Source organism: Perognathus longimembris, chromosome 6 (assembly GCF_023159225.1).
Source record: "Perognathus longimembris pacificus isolate PPM17 chromosome 6, ASM2315922v1, whole genome shotgun sequence".
NCBI classification, from domain to species: domain Eukaryota; kingdom Metazoa; phylum Chordata; class Mammalia; order Rodentia; family Heteromyidae; genus Perognathus; species Perognathus longimembris.
The window spans coordinates 33,706,574-33,733,930 of record NC_063166.1 but is presented as its reverse complement, the minus strand read 5'-3'; positions in this window follow the sequence as shown (position 1 = coordinate 33,733,930).

Genomic DNA, 27,357 nt, shown 5'->3' with positions numbered 1-27,357 from the left:
ATGCAAGTGTGGATGCAGAGAAGCCGAGTCTGGCTACACTGGGGCTATTGTCATCAGAATTTCCAAGAAGTCAGGATGCAAGAGGAAGTTTCCCCTCCACCTTCTTAATGGATGATATGGCTTCGCTCACATACTCTAGCCAGTTTGTTCCAGTTCCTTTATTTAGCAAATGGGGGAAATTAAGCTCTGAGAGGCACTTTCTACTGTATAGAGAAAATAAATCAATAAAAAGGTATGAAGAAGTCAGACTGATAAGTCCAATTTGTGAGACACCAACACTTAACCAGATCCTGTTGGTATTTAACAATCACTCACTTGTGACATAAAAAAACAAAAACAACTTTGGAAGGAATTGTTATCCAGCCTGACTTAGGACAAAGATTTTCAGATTGAATTTGGTAACACATATATGTACTGTAGGTTTGAGTATTGTAGATTTTATTTTTTAGTGGCTTTTTTTTTGTCGGACTTCATATTAATTCACTTAAGAATATCAATAGTCATGGTACCATTGTTGTAGCATACTTTGATGTATGTTTTAAAAGCTATGTGCACAGTCTTATCATCTTTATGAAAATTAGAAGAGTGATTTTTCTTCTCATTATGGAGTCAAATATGGATTTTGCACTAGGAAAAATGAGACTTTTTAATTATTTCATTCCCTCTCTCTCCTCCTCCCTCCTCCCTGTTGCTCTCTAGGCCCTACCCAGCCATTCAGCGAGGGACACTAGAATGCATGCTCAGGGTCCCCAGTTCTTCCTGCCTCACATGCGACTCTTTTACATTTCTTCCTTCCTTCCATTATTAACCGAAGCCCGACTTTTCCCTACAGTGTTCCTCTAAAGGCTTTCCTTCTATTTACTTTCTTTCATGCCAGGGATGGAACCCAGGACTTTGTACATGCTAATACGCACTGGTTTTACTTCAGAATTACATTTCCAGCACCCCTGAGGCTTTTTTGAGATGAAAATTCCATTTCCAAATGATAGATCGCTTTCTGTACTAAAGGAAAGTCAATCCTGGATTTAGTTGATGCTGAGTTTCTGGCTCAAACAATTTCTTTATGTAGCTTGATATTAGAAATGTTGCACGTGTCTCCTTATTCCCTTTTAGTGAGGTGGGTTTTACAAGTGATCTCTTACCTTCTGTGAAGGCTACCACTAGACTATGATCACACATTTGAAAGAACACAAAGCACTCAGCTCCCGTGTATGTATGTGCCTTGGGTGTGTATATTTTGCTGTCATCCCAGCTGACATGTCAGTGAGCCCTTCTGATAAGGTCAATCCACACAGATAAAAACTGGAAATGGATTCATAATGAGTTGATTACATATATTACATGTAGTTTTATTTCTGAATTCAGCTGTATTATTTTGTGATGATGTTCTGAACAGCCATATTTGTTTTAGGGTACAAACATGGTCCCTATTTATCCTTTGTTAATGAACTAAATTATTCAATAAATTTCACTTGGAAAATGCAATGCAAATTCCTTTGTGGCAGGGTCTGCTGACATTAAGAACTCCCATACACAGGGCTCCAGAGCCATCCACAGCACCATCAGGCTGCCTGCAGGAGGAAAGTACATACATCTCCACTTGAAACCTGGTAGTGCTAATATATCAATGTGAGACTTAGATTTCTTTTTCTGTCATTACAAAAATATTGACTGAGATATACGTAAAGTGTCTAGTGCCAGAACAGTGGGTAGTAAACTATTAAGGCATTTTTCAGTATTCAACCTCTTTAATTCTGGTTTGTGAATGAACATAGGGCCAACTAACTGTCTGCCTTGGAGAGCCTATCACTGTAGGACCTCAGCATGCAGCAGCCACCCTGTAATGCCTGTAGTAGTGCTTCTTGGGGCAAATATCTGCTCTGAAGATACAGCTACACGTCTAGGACAACATCCGGATCCTTTGTAGGCCAGATGCAAGAGCTGCACACAGCCAGTCTGGTTGAGACAGGCCCTGGGTTTCCCATTGCCTCCACTGCAAATGTTTGGAGGAGTGTCTGTGTTTTCTTCAAAGGACCACTTCCCCAACTCTCTTGAGTCTAATTTCTCCCAACTCCAACCTTTGAGTTGCATGTTCCCCAAAGGAAAGGATGTTGGCCCTCCGTGTTGTTGCAAAACAGGCTCCAGTGAGTGTTACCAGTCTTGCTCAGGAACAAGTTCTCAATGCATAGGTCGAAGAAGCTGCCCTTTGAATATGAGACTCAGTTATACCCTTCTCCCCAAGTTCGGTCCCCAGCTCTGAAAAAAAGAAAAAAAAATGCGAGTTAAATAGCTACTTCCCAATTCTGAAGTGTTTTAGGACAACATTCTTCAATGGTAAAAAATTTCTTCATCTGAGTACCTTATAGTAAGTCATGGAGAAAATCACATTGCCTGAACACAGCATCTCACATAATCCTTCACATATCTACATATATACATACACATATGTACATACGCATATGTATCTACATATATATACATGTGCCCATGTATGTGCATATATGCACACATAGGCATATACATATATATGTATATGTGCACATATTTCAGCTTCTGTCTTTGGTCCTCATTGAACTAGCTGAGGAACACACAAGTCCCTTGTAGCAGACCACAGGTCCTCTTCCTCTCTGTCCATTTTTTGAAGATCATTTGCTCCCAGCACATATCTCCCTAAATCCACAAAGCCTGTCTGCATCCCTGAATCCATGCCTACTGTAATCTGTGCATCTCTGCCTTCCAGGCTCAGTTAGTGGTAACAAGCCTTCACAGGACTAGTAAATAGGAAGGGGTATGTTATGCTGTCTTAACAGTCTGATGAAGAACTCCCCTTTAGTTGACACGAGGTGGCAAACACACTGTTCCCAAGGACTTTGGGGTCACCCTTGCCCTTCCCAGGGCTACAACCTAAGTGTTCTTGCTCTGCTTAAAACTAAACTGTAATTTTTCTGTGGAGAGGTGAACAGGTGCTGAGGGAATACCTCCCAAAGTCACCATTTGAAGTCACCTCTTTTTTACGTTTCTCTCCATTCTTCTTCCCCAATTTTATTGTTGGAGAACATTCACTAAAATGCACTTCAGAGATCTCAAACTTCATCACTGATCTCCCGAGTCTCCTCTGTTTTTGCCTCCAGTCCTCCTAATTGTGGAACATTTTATTTTATTCTATTCTATTCTTTTTTTTTTTTCAGTGCCGGATTGCAAGCCAGAGCCTTATATGTGTTACACACACACACACACACACACACACACACACACACACACACACACCCACTGAGCAACATCTCCAATCCAAAGTAAAAGTTATTCTTAAGGTGAAAATTTAATCAGACTACTTTAAAAGCTAGAAACTTAGGCTCATTTTTTTCATTTGTTTCTTGGCTATGATTCTCATGTATTTAGCAGTTGCTTTTCAATATCATTTGCCACATTTCCCCTCTCCCTGTGCTATTTCTTAGGCCTTCATTGGGGTCACAATATGGCTTCCCTATCCAAATTTGGCCTATTGGTATAGATCTTTTTGAACATTATAGTTTGATAAAAGTTTAAGATACCTTTGGAGCATTTCAGCAGTGATACCAGGCTCAGACCATTAATGGTGTTACTTCTTCTTCTCCTTTTTATATTTTTTCTTGCCAATCTTGGGCCTTGAACTCAGGGCCTGAGTATTGTTCCTGGCTTCTTTTTCCTCAAGGCTAGCACTCTACCACAGTATCACTTGTGGCCAGAAAAGTTTATGTGGTGCTAAGGAATTGAACCCAGGGCTTCATGCATGCTAGGTAAGCACTCTACCTCTAAGCTACATTCCCAGCCCCTAAATGCATTTTTTTTTGCCAGTCCTGGGGCTTAAACTCAGGGCCTAGGTACTGTCCCTGAGCTTTTCCTGCTCAAAGCTAGCACTCTACTTCTTGAGCCATAGAGCCACTTCCAGCTTTTTCCATGTATGTGGTATGAGGAATCAAACCCAGGGCTTCATACATGCTTGGCAAGCACTCTACCACTAAGCCACATTCCCAGCCCATGTTACTTCTTTTATCACAAGATATATTGCATTTATAAACTGCTTTGTTAAGTGGCAACTCCTTTATACAACTTCTTAAAGTAATAAAAAGTGAAAACAATAAAAAGTGAAATATATGCAAGAAAAAAAGATCATAACTGAGCCTGAAAGATCCATTTCTCAGACAGGTCACTTAGAGAGCTGGCATACTTAATGCTGTAACAGAAGCCTTAGTCCCTTGCCAGGTAGATCTCTTCACAGAGCCGATGTGTGATTAAATGGTTTCTCAGAGTGAGTAATCAGAAAGGTAAAAGTCTCCATAGTGGCACCACCTAACTTCCAATGTGGAAAGAGGCTACACAAGAATAGAAAGTGAGCATCTCTGTGGCCTGTTCTGAAGGCTGACAATCATTGTCCTTCTGTATCTCCAAGGACACATATCCCTCCAGTGCTAACAGACCCACTCCCAACACCCTAAAAGTCTCCTCTGATGAAAGCATTGGCTTAGTCAAGAATTCCCTCTAACAGATAGGGGAGAGAGTCAACAAGTGGGACTACTACAAAATAAAAAGTTTCTTCACAGCTAAAGACATAGCAACTAAACTAGAAAGATAGCCAACCATCTGGGAAAAGATCTTCACCAGTGAAGCAACAGACAAAGGCCTAATATCCGTCATCTACAGAGAACCCAAGAAACTAACCCCTTCAAGCCCAGTAAATCAATTATTAAGTGGTCAAGGGAGCTAAGGAGAGACTTCACAGAAGAAGAAATAAAAATGGCAAAGAAACATATGAGGAAATGTTTTACATCCCTGGCAGTAAAGGAAAGGCAAATTAAAAACAACCCTGAGGTACCACCTTGCCCCAGTTAGAATGGCCTATACTCTGAACTCAGGCAACAACAAATGCTGGAGGGGATGCAGAGAAAGAGGAACCCTTCTCCACAGCTGGTGGGAGTGTAAATTAGTAAAACACTCTGGAGAACAATATAGAGGTTCCTCAAAAAGCTCAGCATAGACATACCCTAAGACCCAGCCATACCACTCCTAGGCATCTATCCAGAACAACAGGATCCAGGATACCACAAGGACATCTGCACATCCATGCTTATCACTGCACAATTCACAATAGCCAAGATATGGAAACAACCCAGATGCCCCACTACAGATGAATGAATCAAAAAATGTGGTACCTGTACACAATGTAATTCTACACCACAATTAGCAATGATAAAATAATGGCATTCGCAGGGAAATGGACAGATCTTGAACAAATAATGTTGAGCAAGACAAGCCTAGAACACAGAGAACAAAGGTGCATGATCTCCCTGATAGGTGGATGTTGGGGGGGGGGAATAAAAAGCAGAGAACATGTCTAAAATAACAAACATTTTTTCAAATCGTATTTCTGCATGTTTTGGTCAGTGACTTTACATCATGTCTCTAGAATCGAACAATTACTAAAAAAACATAAAAATGTCCAGGATAGTGCTAGCAGAGGATCACAGTAGCCCAACAGCTATGTATATATGATCATATAAGATGAGGCTAAGCAAAATGAACCCCAAGATATGGAAACAAGGGGATTTTATTATTGTTGTTATTTTTAATGCACTATGTGAATTTCCTATGGCTTATCCCATTGTTACTGTATTTGATTTTGGTACACTGGGTATTGTATATATGTTTATCTGAATTAGGGAAGGGAATGGGAACATCAGAATGGTGATACAAAGAATAAAAGGTGAACCAATGCAATAGCAATATTCAAAACAATATGTTGGAAAGAAACTGTACAACTAGCAGGCTGGGAGGGAGGGAATGAAAGAAAAATGAGGGAGGGTGTAACAAGTATGAGAAGAAATATATTCACTACCTTATTATGTAACCTTGACAAGTAAATTAAATTAAAAAAAAAAGAATTCCTTCTTACGTCTGACTCTGATAGTTCCTGAGCCAAATTACTTAAGTTTAGTTTTCAGAATATAGTTGCTGTTGCCAGAGACAAGATAACAAAAAGAAAAGTTGTTTCTTTGTATTCGTACATTCAGTAGGCAATGGTGGATAGGTTCAGGAGAGACTCTAAAATATCATTATCCAAAAAGGGGAAAAGTCCGTAGCAATTCTGTGGTCCAGCAGGATATAGCTGACTCATTCCCAGGCACAATCTCTGTGGTCCTCAGCACTCCTGATGTACTGCCTCGGATATTTCTGAGCAAAGAATGCTAAACTTTTGACTTTGTAGACCATATTTTCTTCAGAGCACTGTAGATTTTATTTTTATTTAGAGACCATTTCTTTCTTTCCTCCTCCTTTCCTCTTTCCTTTCCTTCTTTGCTTTTCTTTCTCTTTTTCTTCCTTCTCTTCTCTTTCCTACCTTTTCCCTACATTTTCATTCCTTCTTTCCCTCCTCCTTTCTTCCTACGCTCCCTCCTCTGCTTTAAGCTTCCCCCTCTCCTCCTTTCTCTCTTTCTCTGCTAGTACCAGGACTTGAAATCACAGACTTGCACTGTCAGTCAGCTTCCTTGCTTAGGGCTGGCACTCTACTATTTGCAGCATGTTTCTAGTCTGGCTTTTTGCTGGTTAAGTGTAATGGAGTCTCATGGACTTTTCTGCTTAGGCTACCTTTAAACCTGGATTTTCCAGATCTCAGCCTCCTGAGTAGCAAAGAATACAGGCATGAGCCACTGGTGGCCAGCTTGGAGGCCATCTCTTAGTTGTAGAATCATTTGAAGTCTGTAGAAGTTGGGATTTTAAAATTCTTTCTTGGTTTCTAGTTTTACATATTACTAGAACCAGCAGAAAGAAACCAGAAAGTACTTTCTGCTCTCTCTAGAACTCTTAGTCAAATTTCTAGTGCATTTTCTTCTGTCCCTAGTATTAAACGAATTGCTGTGAAACTACCAATATAAATCTTTTTTCTCCAGTTTCAAATTTCCTTCACATTCTCACTTATAATTTTCTCAAATGTCTTGACACACTCTTCAAGGCTTTTTGAGCTTCCATCAACCATCTGCCCCAGCTCTTCCCAGCTTGTTCCTACCACCTGATTCCAAGGCCTCTTGCCCTTAGGCTTCTGTTATGACCACTTAATTGAGCTCAGTAGTCTCCTAAGCTTGTCCACTTGGATGTATACCAGTACAATGGGCTTGTTCATAACTCAGAAGCTTTGTATCTTCGCTATCTGAAATGTTTTCCACACATCTTATCTACCTGATAAATATCTAAACAATCCCCAGCCCTGATGTTTTCATATCATTTTCTAATATATTTGGTTTTTATTTCTAGCTTTCCTCCAAATTTAAATTCCCTGAGTGCATGAATTAGTCTTATTTTGGGCATATTTATCATTTTTGCTGAGGTCTCCACAGAGATCCTTTCTGAGTGCATGTACCTTTATTACTGGATTTAGAATGAGAACATTTCAATACAACTACAACACTTATTCCAAAAATGCTTAAATGTTTTCCCTTTGATTTAGAGCCTTAAAAAAATTTCCCTTTCCCTGTCTAACCAAGTGACTGGTGGCAAAAGTATAAAAATTATGCATTTCATCTTTCTTGACAAAGAATTGGGGTTTTATTCCATATGTATTTGTCATTTAAAATAATTCATATATATATATATATATATATATATATATATATATATATGTCAGCTTGAGAGGAAACAACCCAAGGAGGATGTGGATAATTTTTGTTAATTAATGTCTGAACTTTTCCCCTCAATTACTTCACACACCTGTTCACTGTAAATTTCCGCAATCAGTTTTATACCATATTAATGCTGCTCAGAACTTGGATGCACACCTGAAGCTTTTCTGAATTTTAATTATTTTCTAATTAATTTTAATATTCTGACTAATTTCAAACTTACCCACATGCTTAATAAAATGGAACTTTATATCTCAGAAATGATGAAATTTTCCTGAGGTTTCAAAAGATAATGTATGGGCTGTTTCATGAACACTTTTAAAATAGCTGTTAAAAATTATTTCTCTGAACACTTTCTCATTTGTCCCAAATCTTATCAACCCATGATTCATTCAGCTGCTTGTCATATGTTCAGGGGTAGCTCACAGGTTTCCAAAGTGAAATGTAGTTTTTACTACTATGCCAAGCCCTCCTTTCCCCAACTTCCCCTTCAGTCTGAGCCCAGGATTTGAATTGCTCTATTTTTTTCTTTTGAAACAAGTTTCATGTTCTTTCTGCCTGGCTCAACAGCTCTGCTCTAGGGTTTGCCATATTACAAATTTGTCTAGCATCCAATGTTTCTTAAAACATCAACTGTTATTTGGTTAAAGAACTTCACAACATTGAGGTATTACTAATGACATAAGAAGAACAATGAGGCAATGCCTGTTCCTATTGTACCAATCTATTGGGACTTATGGTTTTCAAAAAAAGAGTCTTTACAAGAGAAGAGATGGTATTGGCAACATATAATTTTCATTGACTCACCTAATCCATTAACAGTGTGTAGTAGTTTATAACACATAGTAACTTACCTGTTTTTTTAAATTAGTTATTGGTAATTGCTATGTAGTAACAGTACAGAATCAGTCAGAGGAGCAAAATATTGGTCATAACAGGGCATCTATGGCTTATGGCCTTTCTGACTTTAAAACTAGTCACTCAGGTTTTACATATGCACCTGTGCACATAGACACATTTCTAGACATATGAACAGATGAACTATTACTTTAAAAATAGTAACAGGTGAAGATTTGTATGATCTGAAGAGAAGCCAGAGTAGAAAATGAGGGAGGGTAGCAATGTTTAAAAAGAAATGTACTATTACATATGTACTGTAACCCCCTTGTTCATCATCTTTACAAAACAGTATTTTTTAAGGAGAGAAAAATCAAACACAAAAAGAAAACTCAATTAAGCAGTATAATTGTCTAAAAGGACCAAACTTAGAGCTAATTCTGGTCTATTCACCATTTCCAACTTCTTCGTATTACAGCGGAGTCAGCTACAATGCTAGCCACCTGGAAATGCTGGACACACTACGTACTCAGTTGCCCACTCGAATGTCATCCTCTCTAGCTTGGTTTATTCCAGTCATGTTTTCTTTACTTCGAGCATGTTTGAAATTCCCCTTCAAGGACTGCTATATGCCTGTTTTGGAAAATCCTCCATAAAAACTGTATGCTTCCTGTACCTATTTTAAGACTAACAACAGAGTTACATAGCTTACCCAGTCATCCCATTCATTAATGTGGTTCCAAATGACTTCTACCTTCAAAAATCACTTAGAAACTCCAATTTCAAGGACAGCCAGCATTCAAATTGTTCTGCAATAGATACCCTGCTGACTATTTCAGAAAAAGTCCCAACCTGCTTTTGAGACACAGTTGAACAATTACTCAGATGTGATTCTCATGATACTTCCATGATGATAAGCACATGCATTTCTAATAGAGATATTTACAGATCTCCACTTGCCTGTATGCATTGCTTTCTGCTTCCTATATGTTTCAGTGTTGTCTTTTTATTTTCTCTTATCACAAAGCATTTTCTTTCTTTTCTTTCATAATTATTTTTATTGTTATTATAAAGGTGTGATGTACAAAGGGTTTGCAGTTACATAAGTCAAAAAGAGTGCATTTCTTTTGGGACAATGTTACCCCTCCACTCGATTTTTTTTCTTATTTATTGTCAAAGTGATGTACAGAGAGGTTATAGTTTCATATGTTAGGCATTGGATACATTTCTTGTACTGTTTGTTACCTCCTCCCTCATTCCTCCCTCTTCCCTCCCCCTTTCCCTCTCCCCCCATCAGTTGTTCAGTTGGTTTACACCAAACAGTTTTCCAAGTATTGCTTTTGTAGTCGTTTGTCTTTTTATCCTGTGTCTCTCGAGTTTGGTATTCCCTTTTACTTTCCTAATACTAATACCAGTATATACAATTTCCAATGTACTCAGATAATATCCAGTGATAGTGCAGGTACAACCACAGGAAGGGGATACAAGAGGATCATCAATAATAGAAGCTACAGTTTGACATGGCATGTTGAAAGTAGTTACAACAGTGATATATCACTTGTTTCCATAACATGGAGTTCATTTCACTTAGCATTATCTTATGCATTCATAGGGGCATAGCTATTAGGCTCTTGTGATCCTCTGCTGTGACTAGCCTAAACCTGTGCTAATTATTCCCTATGAAGGAGACCATAGAATCCATGTTTCTTTGGGTCTGGCTCACTTCACTTAGTATAATTTTTTCCAAGTCCTTCCATTTCCTTACGAATGGGGCAATGCCATTCACAAAGCATTTTCTAATTGGTCTGTTTCTTTCTTCCTTTCTTTCCTTACTGGTTACTTAGGGGTGTTCTTCTCAATTCCATATACTTGTGAGTTTTCAAAACCAATAGATTTCTAATGTAGCACCTTTGTGATCAGATAAAATACCTTGTGTGATTTCAATACCTTTTAATTGGCATCAACTAGTTCATTTAGACACATTTGTTCATCTTACAATGGCACTTGATCTTGCTCATCCTCTTCACCTCTGTGCCTCTCCCCACCCTCTTTTCCAAATCAGCGAGCTTCATTGGTTTATTTTCATGCATGTAAATAAAGTATTTTGATAATATTTACCCTTCTTTACCCTCTCTGTTTGCTTTTTTAATCCCACAATTTTGGGGGGGTCAGTTCTGGCTGGGCCTTGAATTTAGGGCCTAGGCATTGTCCTTGAGCTCTTTAGCTTAAGGTTAACACTCTAACACTGAGCCACAGATATACTTTCTAAAAGTTTTTAAGTAACTCTGGGAATCTGACTTCCTATTGATTACTTTTGTTACTTTGTTTAGGATATACTTATCTTCTTCTTGTAACATCCCAAAGTTAACCAATTTTATTGAAAATTGGACATTTTAAAGAATATAATATAGTTACTCTAAAAATCAGATTCCTCTTCCTAGTTTGTTGTTGCTGTTCTTGATAATGTCCATTTAGTAACTATCTTAGACTAATTCTGAAAAATTTATATTGTCTGTAACATGTGACCACTTAAGTCTCTTCTCATTTTAATTAGTAGTCAATTAATGATTGGACTAAAAAATTTAAAAAGCAGTTATTAGATATTTTTCAAAAATTAAAGTCTTTTACTTTCCCTATGTGTTGAGGCATATTGCCAATGAAACAGTAGTTTAGAACTCTACCCTAGTCTTCATTTCCCATTTACAAAGTGACTCAAGGTCAGCCAAAGGTGAAAGCGCAGGTTCTTCTAAGGTATTTCTTAGGCATGTAAACACCTTGTAGAGGCACATGGCCTTCTAGATCCTTAGAATGTAGTAGAGCTTTCCACAGTCCCCTTTTGAATATCCTCCTTTACAGATTATTTTTCCTTTAAATGTTTCTGGAGAATCTCCTACTTGCTCCAACTGGTAACAATATCTCAGGCATCTGAAGCATTATAACAGTTACCATTGGTTGGTTTTGGTATATGCCTGGAAAATGGAGCTTTTCCCACTGAGTGAGCTCTCCTTTACTCAAACAGCAACACATCCTGCAAAGAGCGATACCCCCGGAAGCTCCCAGACATGTGTGAGGGGGATAGTGCTCTCAGGATGAAACTTTTTGATGGATCTTCAATGTCATCATGCCCCTCTGTTGCTGCTAGAATGCCCCTCAAGAAGCCATGTAGCTGATGGAGACAAATGAGAGTAGGGAAAGTTAAAATGTCACAAAACTAACCATTTCTTACGATACTCAGATTCATTCTTTTCATACATACAAAATATCCAAATGTACAAAGAGAGTGAATGGTTATAAACATGACTAAATTATACCAAATATGACACTCTACTATGAAATATACTATCAACTAGAAAAGCTAAAGTGGTCTTGCATTTCAAATTTGCTGAAAAGACACAAATGTAGAGAACACACTCAGTTATGGTTCACACAAGAAAATTCAGATTGCAGCAAAATAGTTTCTAGAAGATATGCCAGCAGGTCTAATGAGAGGTAAAAAAAATCACTTGTATTTATAAACTGCTATGTAAAATGGCAACATCTTAATAAACTACTTAAATATAATACTAAAAAAGAATGTATTCACAAATGTAATGCTAGAGACCTACAGTAACCCGGCATCCTTGGGTGAGCAAAAGTCACATTAAGTCCCAGGAACAAATGCTTTGTTCTTAGTAAATATATGAATATATATATATATATATATCTGATATAGTGCTATTTAGATGTAATATTCCACTCCTTGAGAAGCATCACTTCTTGGTAACAAAAAGTTCAATCTTGTTGCAAAACTCCCAAAGCCATCTTCTTGTCATTCTTCAAGGCAAATGTTGAACAGAATTTGGTACTAATAGATTGTGAACCAGACATAGGTAAGTTTTGCATTCCCTTGCTAACTCTGGCTACAAATCAAGAATAGCCAACCATCCGTTTGCCCTCTCCATGCTTAAGAATACCAGAGATGAATGTTGGCTCCTCAACACACAAAAGAAAATATATCAGAAGTCCATTCTTTTTTTTTGTTGTTGTTGCAGTTGATTCTGGAAGCATAGTTTTCAGGTCCCAAGGTTAATAACCAAGGCATAGTGGGACCGCTTGCCACCCTGGCCCCCACCTTCCGAATGCTGAAGTCTGCCTCAGAAGCTTCAGCATTATTCTTGAAAGAACACTCAAGATTTGTTGGGAAGTTTTCATTAGTTTTCAGAATTCTTAAAAAGTTGATTTTTACTTATTTATTTAAATTTTTGCCAATATTATTTGAGATTGAACACATGGCCTCACAAATGCTAAGCACATGTTGTGCCATTGAGTTAGGTAGCAATTTTATGGGCCTTTTCAAAGAACTAGCTTATACTTCACTAATTTTATCTGTTTATTTTCTGTGTTCTATTTCATTGATTTATTATTTTCTTTCTTTACTTTAGGAATAATTGGCTCCTTTTTATTTATTTTTATTTTGTCAGTCATGGAGTTTGAACGCTGAGCCTGGGCACTGTCCCTGAGCAGTTCAAACATTCTAACACTTGAGCGACAGCGCCACTTCCCCTTTTCTGGTGGTTAACTGCAGATAAGAGTCTGACAGACTTTCTTGCCAGGGGTGAACCGAGATCCTCACATCTCAACCTCTTGAGTAGCTAGGATTACAGACGTGAGCTACCAGTGCTCAGCTTTCTTTTTCTTTTTTTTCTTAATTTTTAATAAGTAATCTTAGGCTAATGATTAGAAATGTTTCTTTTTCTCAAGTAATCATTTAGAGCTAAAATTTCTCTAAATACTAAAGTAAACTCAAGATTGTCTGTGATATGTACAGGAAGTAACTCAGTTTGCATTCTAAAATAAAGCACTCAACAGCCTCCTGATACCATTGCAAACAGGACCCAATCCTTATAGTAACACTATATCTTCTTTGTAGCTATAATCCTTAATATACTCTATGGCAGATTGGTGTTGCTCAGTTTTATGCCCCAGTGTACCATGTTAAAATGAAGATGCAGTGTGCTACGCAGAGAGGCAGACTGGCTTGAAGATCAACACAATCAGGGAAATGTTTAAGTATGTTTAACTGCATGGAAATGTATTGATACGCTTTGTTCATAATTGTCACTAATTAAGAAGATATTTTGTATCTGATAAGAGGTTTTCTTCATTATCTAATGAGCTGGTGGCTCACACCTTTAATCCTAGCTACTCAGAAAGCTAAGATCTGAGGATCATGGATCAATGCCAGCCCAGGCAGGAAAGATTATGAGACTCTTATCTCTCATGAACTACTCAGAAAAAGCCAGAATTAGTGCTGTGGCTCAAGTGGTAGAGCACTAGCCTTGAGCAAAATGAAGCTCAGGGACAGCACCCAGGCCCAGTGTTCAAGCACCAGGATTTGCACAAAAAAGAAAATAAATAAATAAAGGTTAAATTGTTGTAAATTTATACATAAAACACCACAGTGTAGTAAAATTGGCTTAGGGATGAAAATGGTCTAAACACACTCACAAGAGTTTCCTATACACTGCTTTGTACCTGTAGTGAAAGGCCCAATTCTCAGAAGAAGAAAAGAAAGCATGTTTAGGATAATATAATATTTCAGCCTTTTTTCTCAAATGAGGTCAATGCTTACCAACTAACATTGTAAGCATGTTGTTGTAGCAGATACTTTTATTCATTGTCTGTTTTAAATTAATCTGTTCAGTTAAAACAAAAAAGTGTTCCATTACTTCTTTCCTTCTTGTCTAAAGCTTTGTTCATATTTGTCAGCCAATTCAAACTGTTTAAATTGGTGCACTTTTTTTTATTGAGTGTCAGGTACACCCTGGGGAGAGGCTGGCCCCACAGTTACTCAAGGTGTTCAGCCTGGTTCTGGAAATTTGTGAGCCAGGGAAACACCACTGTTTATTTAAAAAGAAAAAGGACTTCCTTACTAAGAGCTTATCATCGGAGATCCTACCCATGGCCCCCTGACTGCCCCTCCGTGAGCTGCCTGGGGGTGTAGGTCTCCCCTGGTGGGAGTTGTCAAGTGTTTTGTTCCAGGATGTAAGATTCCCCAGGAATTAGAGACACAGTAAGTTCCAGGTGGAATGCCTTCAGAGAACAGGCAGGGCACATTCCTTTGATACTTCAAAAAACTAGCGGAAACCGCTGATCATTCTCGGGTTCCAAAGAAAAATTCACATAGCAGAGCCTCCCTCAAGCCATCTGGAAGGTGTCTAGTCACCCTTAGAGCTCTTGTTATACCTATGCATTTACAAACCCCAGCTCCAGGAATAAGGCAGATGGTCCCGAATATACCTTCTGTTCCATTTAGTCCTGGGCCTTCACTGCAGGTGTGAGGCACAGGGGCAGGAAGTGTGTCCTAGCCTGCTTTGGAGGAACTGGATACCATTAAAATTAAACCCATTAGATCATCTCCCTGTGTTTGAGCTCTCAATATGAAAAGCACATGGTAACAACTTTGAACCTTTATTTCTCTCAGAGTTGAGGGGACTCATTTTATATAACAAGTCCACAAAATCAGAGACCCCAATGGCACCTTGGGAAGATCTCCAAATTCATCTCCCAGCCTCTGAGCAATTAGCCTCCTCTTCTGCCACCCTCCCCCTACCCAGCAGCTACTCCAGGGGGTGATAGGTTTATGTCTCTGATCAGAAAGCAATTGTCACCTTAGGCCACCTTCTTTGGGCCCCGGAGACTGTAGCAGCACACCTGATTTCAAGGTGGTTACAGGTGAACAGTTTTAAGCACCCACCTGTATGTAGCCCAGCTGTCTCCCTTCAGTTCCAGGACTTACCCTAAACCTTGGAAAGCAGCCTTTTCCAGGCCTGGAGTGGGGCCCCTCCACCGATGGGTGTTGGGAACCAGTGGGGGATGTCCTGCTTCCTGTCTCCTGGGAAGAGGATTGCTGACCCTTGGAGAGATGGGACGGGTCTTTAAGAGGTGGGTCTTAGCTTAGCAGGAGGTCAGATCATTGGGAGTGTGCACTTATGTGGGAGTTTCCTTTTAAAAATTTTTCATTCTTTGCTACCTCCCAGTTATGAAGTGAGAATCATCACTTTGTTATTATGATGTGCTGCCTTGACAGGAGCAAGGCCAGTAAACCACAGCTGAAACTTCCCAAACCATGAGCCAAAGTACACCTTGCCTCTTCACAAGCTGAGTATCTTAGCTTTGTTACAGTATCAGAGCTGGCTTATCCCAGGAGTCAGAGGCAAGTTCTTCACAGCTCCTTAGGAGGTCTCCAGTGGGCTGAGCCCAGACACCCACTGGAGCAGCCAGCCCACCGAGTTGTGGTTTACTTTTTCCCTTTCAGTCTTTTCTCTGGTCTTCACTTTGTTTCTCGAGATTCCTTTTCCATATGCACTACATGCATCCACATGCATGTTGTAGGCTCTGCTTTCCAAATAACTCAAGTTCAAATAGACCTTATACCAACCAACACCCGTGAGGTGTAGAGCCACATCCCATTCTGTACCTGACTGACCTTACCATAAGTCCTACCCACCCCCCCTCGCTTCACAGTAAAGACCATATCCAATCGTGAGTTATAGTGGAATTTTCAGTATCTAAACATGAGTGTGATTTCTAGTATTTGTGAGCGGGATTTCCAGTATCCAATTGTGAGTGCAATTTCCAATATCTAATCAAAACCCTGCAGCTGTGCACACATCCCCCCTTGCTACACCCCTATGGATTAACCAATCAATTTTAAATGTGTTGGTCCCTTGATCTGACCAATGACCCTTTCCAGATTCCTTCCCACCACCAAATGCGCCAAACATGCTTTAAGATTATTTTTTAATTTTCCCGCAGTGTGTTTTGATTTGTTAAAAGATGCTATGATGTATGCTAAGTCCCTGCCTTCTCCAAAAAATGTATAAAACAGCTGGGAGCCCGAGGCTCAGGGCCTCCTGCATCACCAGCGTGCTGAGTGCGCAGAGGACCGAGCTAGCTTGAAATAAACGCCCTTTTTGCTGCTTGCATTGGTCTTGGTCTCTGGAGGTCTTTGGAGGGATCCGAACTTGAGCATTTCAGTGGGGGCTTGTCCAGGATACCCCCCCCCAGCACCTAAGCCCACCCAGACACGCGACCAAGGGGTCATGAAAATCCGGCCGGTGAGTGAGGCATTACTGATGTGTATGTGTATTACGGCCCTGCAGGATGTGTGTGTGTAAGGTTGGCAAAAGAGCCTTGGCAGACCCACTATAGGGCTGCCAACAGGATCTGTGAGAGACATCCCAGACCCCCATATGGGTAAATTGTTCCTCGGTACAGACATTTTGGAGACAGACAATTTTTTGGATCCATGCGTAGTGTTTCTCCGTGCGTAGTCTGTTACCTGCCTCTCGAACAATTTACCATGCGCTGCGACTTCAGTAAATTGTTCCTCGGTAAAGGCATTTTTGGAGACAGACATTTTTTGGATCCGCGTGTAGTCTGCTCCGTGCATAGCCTGTTACCTGTGTTTTGAACAATTTGCTACTGCGCTGCGATTTGGGTTTATGTTAAGTGTTTTTTATGTGGTCTGTGTGTAGGTGTTGTCTAACCTCCTCCACACTGGCGGGAGAAATTCCTTCTACGTATGGGGCCTGAACTGAGAATGTGGCAAACAGAAGACTTCCAGGAGTGACTCCTTCGCTTTCTTTTTAGGTGCCCAGCGGAATTTTCCTCCCTTCCTTTTCTTAGCAGCGCTGCTTCTCCAGATTTGTCAAACTGCTTTTACTCTTGCCATTTTTGTATGTTTGTCTGGTTTATGTAAAATGCTCTGAGTAGTCTGAATGATGTGGTTAATTGGACTTTGATGTAAAAGAGAAAGTGAAACTGAAAGCAGAAGGGCCTAGGATGAGACTGAGTACTAGTAAACTAGGTCCAGTGGTGAATTAGGAAAGAAAGTAAAAGTAAATCCAATCAGATACTAGAAAAGATTGTGTTGCAGAAAAGGAAAAATTGCCTGTATTGTTATAGGACTGGTCTGGACTGTTCTTCTCTGTTTTCTGTATCTCCTGACTGTGACAGATGAAATGGGACAGATTCCCTCTATCCCCCTGGATTTATGTTTAGCTCATTGGAAAGATGTACAGGCGACAGTTCATAATCAGAGTGTGAGTGTCCGCAAAAGAACTCTGAGGGACCCCCACCCAGCCTTCTTCAGCAGAAAATTATTTGGTGTGCTAAAATGTTTTGCTAAAACTATCAAGCCCTGGAAAATGAGGCTGGAGAATGCTAAAAATCATTGGTTAAAAGTTTGGTCTTAAAATTTGGGTGTTGCAGGAGTAAGATTGGCAAAAATACCTCTTGCCTCTGGAAAATGTACAGCTGATGTTCATTTTGTGCTCTTTAAGATCTTTTGAGTGTGTGTGTGTGTGCATGTGTGAGTGTGAACATGTTCAAGACTGTTAGTATGATGTAAAATTGAGTGAGTTTAAGTTTAAATTCAAATGGTCATCAAGTTTGGGTGTTACCAAATGCTTTAAAGTATTATTGCATTGTTTTAAAGAGGAACTTAGTTAAAAAATGTTTCTTTAATTAAAAAATCAGGGTTAAGTGTCAGAAATTTGGATGTAAAGGTTTATCACTGTTTAAAAAAAAAACTGCTTGGGTTTCTCAGTCAGAGACCAATAGGAAAGGACAGAAAAATCCTAGGACGGGCCTGTGTGCCTATCCTCAGGAGTGAGGGGTGATCTGGCAAAGGTGCAGCTTAGCCAGCACATGTGGTGGCACAGGCCCTGGAGGGAATCTACGTGGTGGGACAGCCAAAAGGGGGTGTCCATTCATGGTTGAAGAGGACAAGCCGGCACCAAGACAGTTCATCAAGCTCTGAGGAGTAGGATGGAGATAGGCCGTTCTGTAGGACAGGCTAATAGAGGCCTTTCTTTTGTCTCTTTTGTTTTCAGGTGAACTTTGGAAACCTGGTGGTAAAAATGAATGATTTGACTGGAATTTCTAACACTTCCCCTTGAGAGGTACTAAGAATTGGAAAAGTTTTTTTAAATGGTTGAAAGGTTTATTTACCTGATGTGATTTGATTCCTGTGCTATTTTTGCATTTTGGATGTATTGAAAAAGCAAAGATGCTGAGACTGGATTTCTTGTGTTTGTAATTCTGGTGAACACTGTTAAAAGTACTTTTGTTACAATTGTTTTGGGAATCAGTTTAATGATTCAAGTACTGAATTTTATGTGTATACTGCGATGTAATAGTAAGACTCTTAACTATCTTAAGTTAAATATAATCAGACAAGTATTTTAAAGTATATATATATATAAAACTAATGGGGATAGAAGTAAACTCTCATTAACTCTCTGTATGTAGGAAGAAATGGCAAAACGGGCTAATGTTTCTCACTAATTTATTGGAAAGTTGAATGGATAAGTATTTCTAATTTTGTAATTGTAATTCTTGCATTAAGGAAAAATTGTCACTTGAGTTCAAAGGGCTTGCAGTAACTGGGACTGAAGAAAAGAAAGGCTCTTTTAAAACAGGCAGCACAGAGGCAAAGGGCAGTCAGTACCTGGTTTCAGAATGCCTACAAGCTTCAGAGTTTTTCCATATAAAGGCTAAAGTGTTAGAGTTAAAGCAGAAGTTAGTAAAAAAAGGCTTTGGAAATCAAAAATGCATTTCTAGATAAGAAATTTGGAAGAAAAATTGTCCTAAATGATTGTTGCAAAGTGAGAAAAGGAAAATTATGGCTACCAAAATGAGTGTTTAATTGCCATTCCAGTTTGTTTGTAGGTTTTTTGTAAGTTTTCAGCAGGCCCACAGAGAAGGACAGATGATTCCTACAAGTTTGTCAAGATGTAACATTGGCCCTTAATAAGTTCTAGGTAAGAGCATGCTTAAAAACTACTTCTGTGTGGACCACCTTGTTGCTTTTAATTGGAGTAAAGTGGCCTCTTGTAAGACTCATTGATTTGATATCTGCAGTTCGAAGCCAGCCTGGGCAGAGAAAGGTCCCTGTGAGAGTCTTAGTCTCTAGCTGGCCAGCAGAGTGCTGGGAACAGAGTCGTGAGTTGCTTTGAGGCTCAAAGTGGTAGGTTGCTAGTCTTGAGCTGAAAAGCTGAGGGACAGCACTCAGGCCCCGAGTCCAAGTCCAGTGACGGACCAAGAGAAATGCCAAAGGTGCATTTACACCAGCATGGAAAAGTCACTCCTGGGACAAAAGTGATGGAGCATCCAGAGGCAGTAAGCCACTGCTTGGATGGCGGAGATGGTGTCAGATCCTAGAGTCATTCCTGTTTGGCTTTTCAAAAGTTAATCAGAGCCGGGAGGTCCTAGAAGAATAGTTCGTAAGCATGCCTTTTATTGCCCATGTCTATCTACTTTGTAACTGGACAGGAACTTGCCAGTCATCTGTGGTAGTTGGTAGTAAAGCTAAATTTGTTAAATGGGGGATAGTTTAAAATCCCAACCCTCTGCATGTGCTTAAAGCCCTAACTGGCAGTCAATTTTGAGCTGGTACATCTGTTCAGGAAAGAAAGCTTGTAGACCTGAGATTGTGTCCTTATTGAGATCCGTTAAAGGCCTGCAAAGGTAATGTAGGCATTTTTTAGATCATCAGAGATCAGTTCCCCAGCCAGTCAGGAAAAAGCTTTTACAAACTAGAATGTTAGGGGCTGGGGATATAGCCTAGTGGCAAGAGTGCCTGCCTCGGATACACGAGGCCGTAGGTTGGATTCCCCAGCACCACATATACAGAAAACGGCCAGAAGCGGCGCTGTGGCTCAAGTGGCAGTGCTAGCCTTGAGCGGGAAGAAGCCAGGGACAGTGCTCAGGCCCTGAGTCCAAGGCCCAGGACTGGCCAAAAAAAAAACAAACAAACAAAAAAACTAGAATGTTAAAAGGCTACACTGCTGTAGCCCAACCTGTATAGTTGAAAGTTAAATGTTGAATGTAATTTCCAGTTTGGAGTAAAGCTCCTAATGGACATCTGATCCTGTAGCCCCTTGGTAAAGTAGACTAAGGCTATAGGTTCCTGGCTAGGTAAGGTCAGGTCAATGCCCCCCGAGTCAGCCTGAAGAAGTTACAGAAGATGGATGACCTTCGCCCATCAGCACCCCTTTAGGACCAAGGGACCAGAGTTGTTTTTGGGAAGATGAGGCAGGATAAACTAGAGGCATGGAAAACAGAGGTAACAAGTGTACAGAGACTGAACTTGTGAGAAATGGTTACAGGCCAAGCCTTCTATGTTGGCTTAAAAAAAATCCTAGCCTTATTAGAAATATCTGATTTAAACTTATTGCCCTGGCAAAATGACCCAAGGGCCATTGGTTGCCTAAAGCTGTCTTGACATTCAGTGATGTTCCAGCCTACAAAAGCTAGTGTGCTTAAGAATGAATCACGAGGGGCTGGGGATATAGCCTAGTGGCAAGAGTGCCTGCCTCGGATACACGAGGCCGTAGGTTGGATTCCCCAGCACCACATATACAGAAAACGGCCAGAAGCGGCGCTGTGGCTCAAGTGGCAGAGTGCTAGCCTTGAGCGGGAAGAAGCCAGGGACGGTGCTTGGGCCCTGAGTCCAAGGCCCAGGACTGGCCAAAAAAAAAAAAAAAAAAAAAAAGAACGAATCACGAAAATACTAGGAAATTTGACTAAAGTTAGGCTTTAGGTTAACTTAGGTTAAGCTTCTCTAACCAGTCTATGGAGAAAGTTGCAGGTAACCCAGCAGAAGGTGTGACATTCTACTAGAGCTACAGGGAGCCACTGCTGCCTGAAACCACCATGGCCCTTGCCCATTCTGAGTGAGGATCAAGGACGGCCTAACAGTCATCTGGAAGAATCTACATCTTCACCCTGAGCACCCCTACCATGGTACAAACAGATGGGACTCTATCACACGCAGCTGATTTCTGCTGGAAAGTGCTGTGGATCTGCTGAAACTAAAATTTTGGAGGGACATTCTTGAGTTGACTGGAGTTAACTAGCTCTATTAAGAAAATTGGATATTGTAAGAGATCTTCAAGTAGACTATTCCATGGAACTGATGGCCTGCTGCTAAATCCAAAGCATGTATGAAAGGCTGGAGAGTCACTTCCAGGCAATGCCTAGGGTGGGAGGTGTGTCCAAGTGTATTAGAGTGTGTACAGATGGATTAGGGTGTGACCTCAGAGAAGAGAGGGAGGTAACTGCCATCAGGTGTGCCAGTTACCATGGTAACTGGACAGAGATTTAAACTGCTGGGGCATCCTCTTGGAGCCCTCCTGGGGGTGGATCTTACAGATGTCACTGGCCAACCTCAGGCACTTAGAGGCACTGGGAACTGGAGAAATCCATTCTAAAATAGTAACTCATGATAGTTGGCTCTGGTCTGGTTTCTTAGGAGCAGCAGTCCCATCGGACTGACCCTTGCCCCATCTTTGTTTTCCCCAACAGCCTGTGGGTGAAGTCACAGTAAAATGCCTTGATGTAGTTGAGGTAAACCAGATTTCACAAACCAGAGGAAAAGAAAATGTAGACAGTTTAAAACTCTAGCAGCAAAGAAGCCCCAGGAAATGTAAAGAGGAAAGTTAGTATAGAAAGCCTTGGAGAAGGGGATAGAGGAAACAAAATGGTTTCCTCTGGATAAGAAAGGGATTTGAAAAGTAAGGATTGTCAATTGTCACAGAATGTTCAAGTAAGTCCCTGGTGGTCTGAGTAAGTAGAAGAGGGCATGAATGGGGATAAGGAAAGACTTTAGAAAGAGAATTGGGGAAGACATGTGATTCCCTTTAGATTAGAAAAAGGAAGACAATCCCCAGAAAGTTTGAGTATGTAGCAAATGATATCATATGTCTTAAAGTTAGAGCTTATGAGTAAAGTTGGTATGTAATCAGATTGGCTATAATATAAATAGGGTCAGAATTGGGGCTTCAGTGTGAAACTATGTTTATCTGTACCTGCATCTGCAGAGGTAAGGGACTTGTGTGATGTCATCTAAATGTAAACCAGAAAGATCTCATGTGAATATCTGTAACTGCCTGATTCCCCCGCTGAGATGGTCTTGCAAAGTAAGTGAAGCTTGGACCAGCCCCTAGACGTGCAAGCCATTGAAATGGACAGAAGGGAGCCATGATTGGCTCCCAAGGTACCTAAGAGAAGGGGGAAAATGTAGAGCCAGATCCCATTCTCTACCTGACTGACCTTATCGTAAGTCCTACCCCCCCACCCTGCCCTTCCCGGTAAAGACCATATCCAACCGTGAGTTATAAGTGGAATTTCAGTATCTAATTGTGAGTGTGATTTCTAGTATTTGTGAGAGGGATTTCCAGTATCCAATTGTGAGTGCAATTTACAATATCTAGTCAAAACCCTGCAGCTGTGCAGGGATTAGCCAATCAATTTTAAATGCGTCAGTCCCTTGATCTGACCAATGACCCTTTCCAGATTCCTTCCCACCACCAAATGCGCCAAACATGCTTTAAGATTATTTTTTAATTTTCCCGTGGTGTGTGTTGATTAAAAGATGCTATGATGTATGCTAAGTCCCTGCCTTCTCCAAAAAATGTATAAAACAGCTGGGAGCCCGAGGCTCAGGGCCTCTTGTGTCACCAGAGTGCTAAGTGCGCAGAGGACCGAGCTAGCTTGAAATAAACGCCCTTTTTGCTGCTTGCATTTGTCTTGGTCTCTGGAGGTCTTTGGAGGGATCTGAACTCGAGCATTTCAGAGGCTGGGCTTGCATGTGCACAAATGGCCAGTTTGGCTGAGTCACTTCAGTGGAACTGTACTACCCGATAGAGTGGAAGACAGACAAGGCTGGCTAGTCAGTTATCTGAGTGAGTTGATGGTCTTGTGTTAATTTTATTTTTAAATTTTAATTTTTTTGTGCTGTACTGGGGCCTGAACTCAGGACCTCACACTTTTTTAGCTTTTACACTGAAGGCTGGTATTCTACCACTTGAGCCATATCGCCACTTAGGGGTTTTTTTTTTGTGTGTGTGTGGGGGGGGTTAGAGATAAGTCTCATGCACTTTTCTTCCCAGGCTGGCTTCAAACTTTGATTCTCAGCCTCCTGAGTAGCTAGGATCCCAGGTGTGTGCCACTGATACCCAGCTTGTGTTTAGTCTTAATGCAATGCGTTGCTTCCTATGGATTTTGTCTACTGCATGTCCATCCTACTCTAGTGGGCTCTAGTACTGGTTCCATATGGTTTACATTTGAATTTCTCTGGTAAATGAGTTGAGCAGTGCCAAGTGCGATTGGCTCACATCTGTAATCTTAGCTACTCAAGAGGCTGAGTTCTGAGAATCTCAATTTGAAGGCAAACCAGACACAAAAGTCTGTGAGACTTTTTTAAAAAATTGGTTCAATTTTATTATTATTACTTATAACTTTCTGATTTGGCTGTACAAATAATTCACAGATCATATTCACTAATAATACATTAGTAAATGAAGTGTTTGTGTATATCAGCATTTTAACCCTTCATGTGTACTCAGATGCCTGCCCACTTCTGCCTTCATAGAGAGATACATACATATGCAAAGTGTAAGCAGTCAGTACAATTTAAAGGGCTGCCAAAGGTCAATTTGACTATGAGACTCCAATGAACAAACAACAAGTCAGAAGTGGAGATGTGGATTAAGTAGTAGGATGCTAGCCTTGAGCACAAAAAGCTAAGGGACAGCCAGGTACCAGCAGCTCACAACCTGTAATCCTAGCTACTCAGGAGGCTGAGATCTGAGGATCACAATTCAAAGCCAGCCCAGAAAAGTCCCCATAAGACTCTTATCTCCAATTAACCATTTAATAGAACTGGAAGAGGAGCTGTGGCTCAAAGTGATATAGCACTAACCTTGAACAAAAGAGCTCAGGGACAATGCCTAGACCTTGAGTTCAAGCCCCAAAATTGACCAAAAGAAGCTAAAGAGCAATGCCCAGGTCTGATTTCAAGTCCCAGTATTGGCACACATGTGCACAAAGTTGAACCATCATTTATGTTAAGATTGCTTCTAAGGAGTATCCTAAAATACCGTTCAAGTGGATGTGTAAGTCCTGGGTATATATTAGCAACCCTGATCTTCAGAGGACTTGAGGCCTTTGGCAGCTGTTAAAAGACTTCCCTGAATTTCCTATGGCAGAGCCAGGGTTGGGTCTCCCCATTATTAGTTTCTTGGAACAACTGGACCTTAAAGGGCCTGGCAGGCAGGCACCATTAACAACCCCAATTGAGATGGACTGGCAGCATATTTTGATGTTTATATTTTGTCAAAGTTTGAAATTGACAGCCAATAATTGGACCCAATTTTTGCTTTTTTTCTTAGAGCCATTGAGCCTTGATCTGTAAGAAATGCTATCAGATTTCATGCTTAGTGAGGAAGTGCTGACATTATCTTGCTGTGAAGTATTTTCTTCTATGGATGTGGTCTTGCTGGAGTTTGTGGGAAAAGGCCTTTTACTTATCTTCTCTGTCCTGGGAGCATGTGGAGAAGATCCTACATCACTCAGTTCTCTCTCCTCAATTTATTGATGCCCAGGTGAGGTTGTGCTTCAATGAAAGGCATAGGGCCCTGTGGGAGTAAGTCTCCTACACAGATCTGCACACAGAGACCCTAACAGGGGATGGATGGGATTTGTGATATAAGAATCCTGTAGAAAATGTGGGAGGATGTGGGACAGGAGGGTGGGGAAAAGATAAGGCATGAATTCTACCTGCAGGAATGAAAGCAAGGCCTGAGGTTGTCAGGCTTCTCTGAAACATGGACAGGAAGCTCAAGGAAGGTGAATATTTCAAATCCCCAAGAAAAGGCTACTGGGAGCATTGGAAGCATAGTGAAAAGGATTTTCTATCATTTTTTACTCTTTTCCCATGGTTGATATTTCTATTGTTTTGTCTATTTTCCTCTTTGCTTTAAAAATAGAAAATATGAGCCAGGAACTGGTGGCTCATGCCTATTGTCCTAGCTACTCCAGAGGCTGAGATCAACAGGCAGATCTTGGTTCAAAGCCAGCCCAGGCAGAAAAGTCCATGAGAGTCCATTTCCAAAATAACTAAGAAAAAGCCAGGTTGGAGGCCTGGCTCAGGTGATAGAAAACCAGCCAAGAAAGCAAGCTGAACAAAAGTATGATTTCCTGAGTTTAAGCTCCTGTACCACCAAAAACCAAAAAACCAAAAGCCTAGAAGTGACTTGTAAAATTATTTTCAGCAGTGTGGGAGAGTGGCCTGTACTGGGAAATGGGTAATCACAGGGAAAGAGATTGCCTAAAGGAAAAATGAAACTTAACCTTTCAGGACCTTAAAGGAAATAAGAGGACTAAAACTGAAAAACTGCACCACCTGAATCAGTTCCTTGCACTATGGTCTTGAAGAATGAGTCCATGGATCTAAAAGAAGTAAAAAGGTAAAGATTTATTGAAGAAAAAGATAAGCAGAGTTCCTGCTAGGCAGGAGGGATTCCAAAGGAAAGTCCCATCTGGGTGTGTTGTGAAGGGATTAATAAGGAGTATCTAGAAGGGAGCTATGTGATTCTCAAGTTCACTAGCCAGTCTGTGGGCCATAGCAGTCCCCAAACCCTATCAGAGACTCCATATAGCCCTGCACAAGTGCTCCTTGTGTCCTGTAGCCACTCTGATTGGATGACCATGCTCCTTGTGTTCTGTAGGCACTCTGATTGGATGCCCATGCTCCTTGTGTCCTGTAGCCACTCTGACTGATGTCTATGCTCCTTGTGTCCTGTAGCCACTCTGATTGGTGTCCATGCTCCTTGTGTCCTGTAGCCACTCTGGATGTCCATGCTTCTTGTGTCCTGTAGCTAGTCTGATTGGATGCCCATTCCAGCACATATCTCTAGGTACAGTATGTCTATTGTGCATCTATAAGTGTTCAAAGGGCAGGGACCTTAATATGATGCCCAGGGGCAGCTTGCATGACTGCTCTAGGCCTTGGTGAAGGATGCAGAACATTTATGGGAAGGACCTTTGCCCTAATTGCCTAGACAGGCTCTTTTTCTGCTCTCTGAGGCATACAGTGGTGACAGGTGTGGAATAAGCTGATGCCCTTGTCAGGTGTGCATGTGTTCACATGTGATTAGGTACATGTATGTAAGGGCACTCCTGTGCAACCCCATGTGCAGCATGTGTGTGCATGAGTAGATTGTGGGGTACATGTTTGTGTGCATATACATGCGCGGTATATATGTACCTGTGTGTGATTGCATGCATGTGTGTATATTCTGCACCTGTGGGCTATGTCTGTGGTGTATGTGTGTGTGTGTGTGTGTGTGTAGAACACGTGCATGAGTGCTGTGTTTAAGGCACATGTGATATGTGAGCATGAGAAGCAGCAGGCAGTGTGATTTGCCTAGAAACGTTGATTCTTGCTGGTCATTTGCTCTTTGGGGTGAATTAATTAAATCTATATATTAGAAGCAGGGTTTTTTGAGTGATTTTGTTTTTTTTATTTTTCTTATTTATTTGTTCTTACAATTTTAACAGTACTTTTAAAATTAGTATAAGTCAATAGTACCTATATATTTTCAGAATTTACATCTTAGTTTACTAGAAGTTAGCCACCAGGTTTATGTATGAAATAATATACTATAAAATTTTACTCATTTTTTACTACAATTAACTTCTACATTTCTTATTGTAATAATTAGTCTATTTTGTCTATATATCCTGTCTCCTTTTCTAATAACAGATACTCAAGTTGGTTACTATGCATTTCTTCTTTTTAATATTTTTATTATCTTTAAGTAGTTGTGCAAAGGACTTGCCATTCACCAAAGCAATTTATGAATACAGTGTATCTTGCTCAATGTCACCCCTTTCACCATTCTTATCTACCCTTCCCAGCCTACCTCTTCCATTACTTATCTTAATTTTAGGTTATATATTGAAAATTTTGCAGTTTATATGTACAGTGCATTTTTATCTGTGTGATCACTTCAACATCTTCACCCCACTTGACTCAACC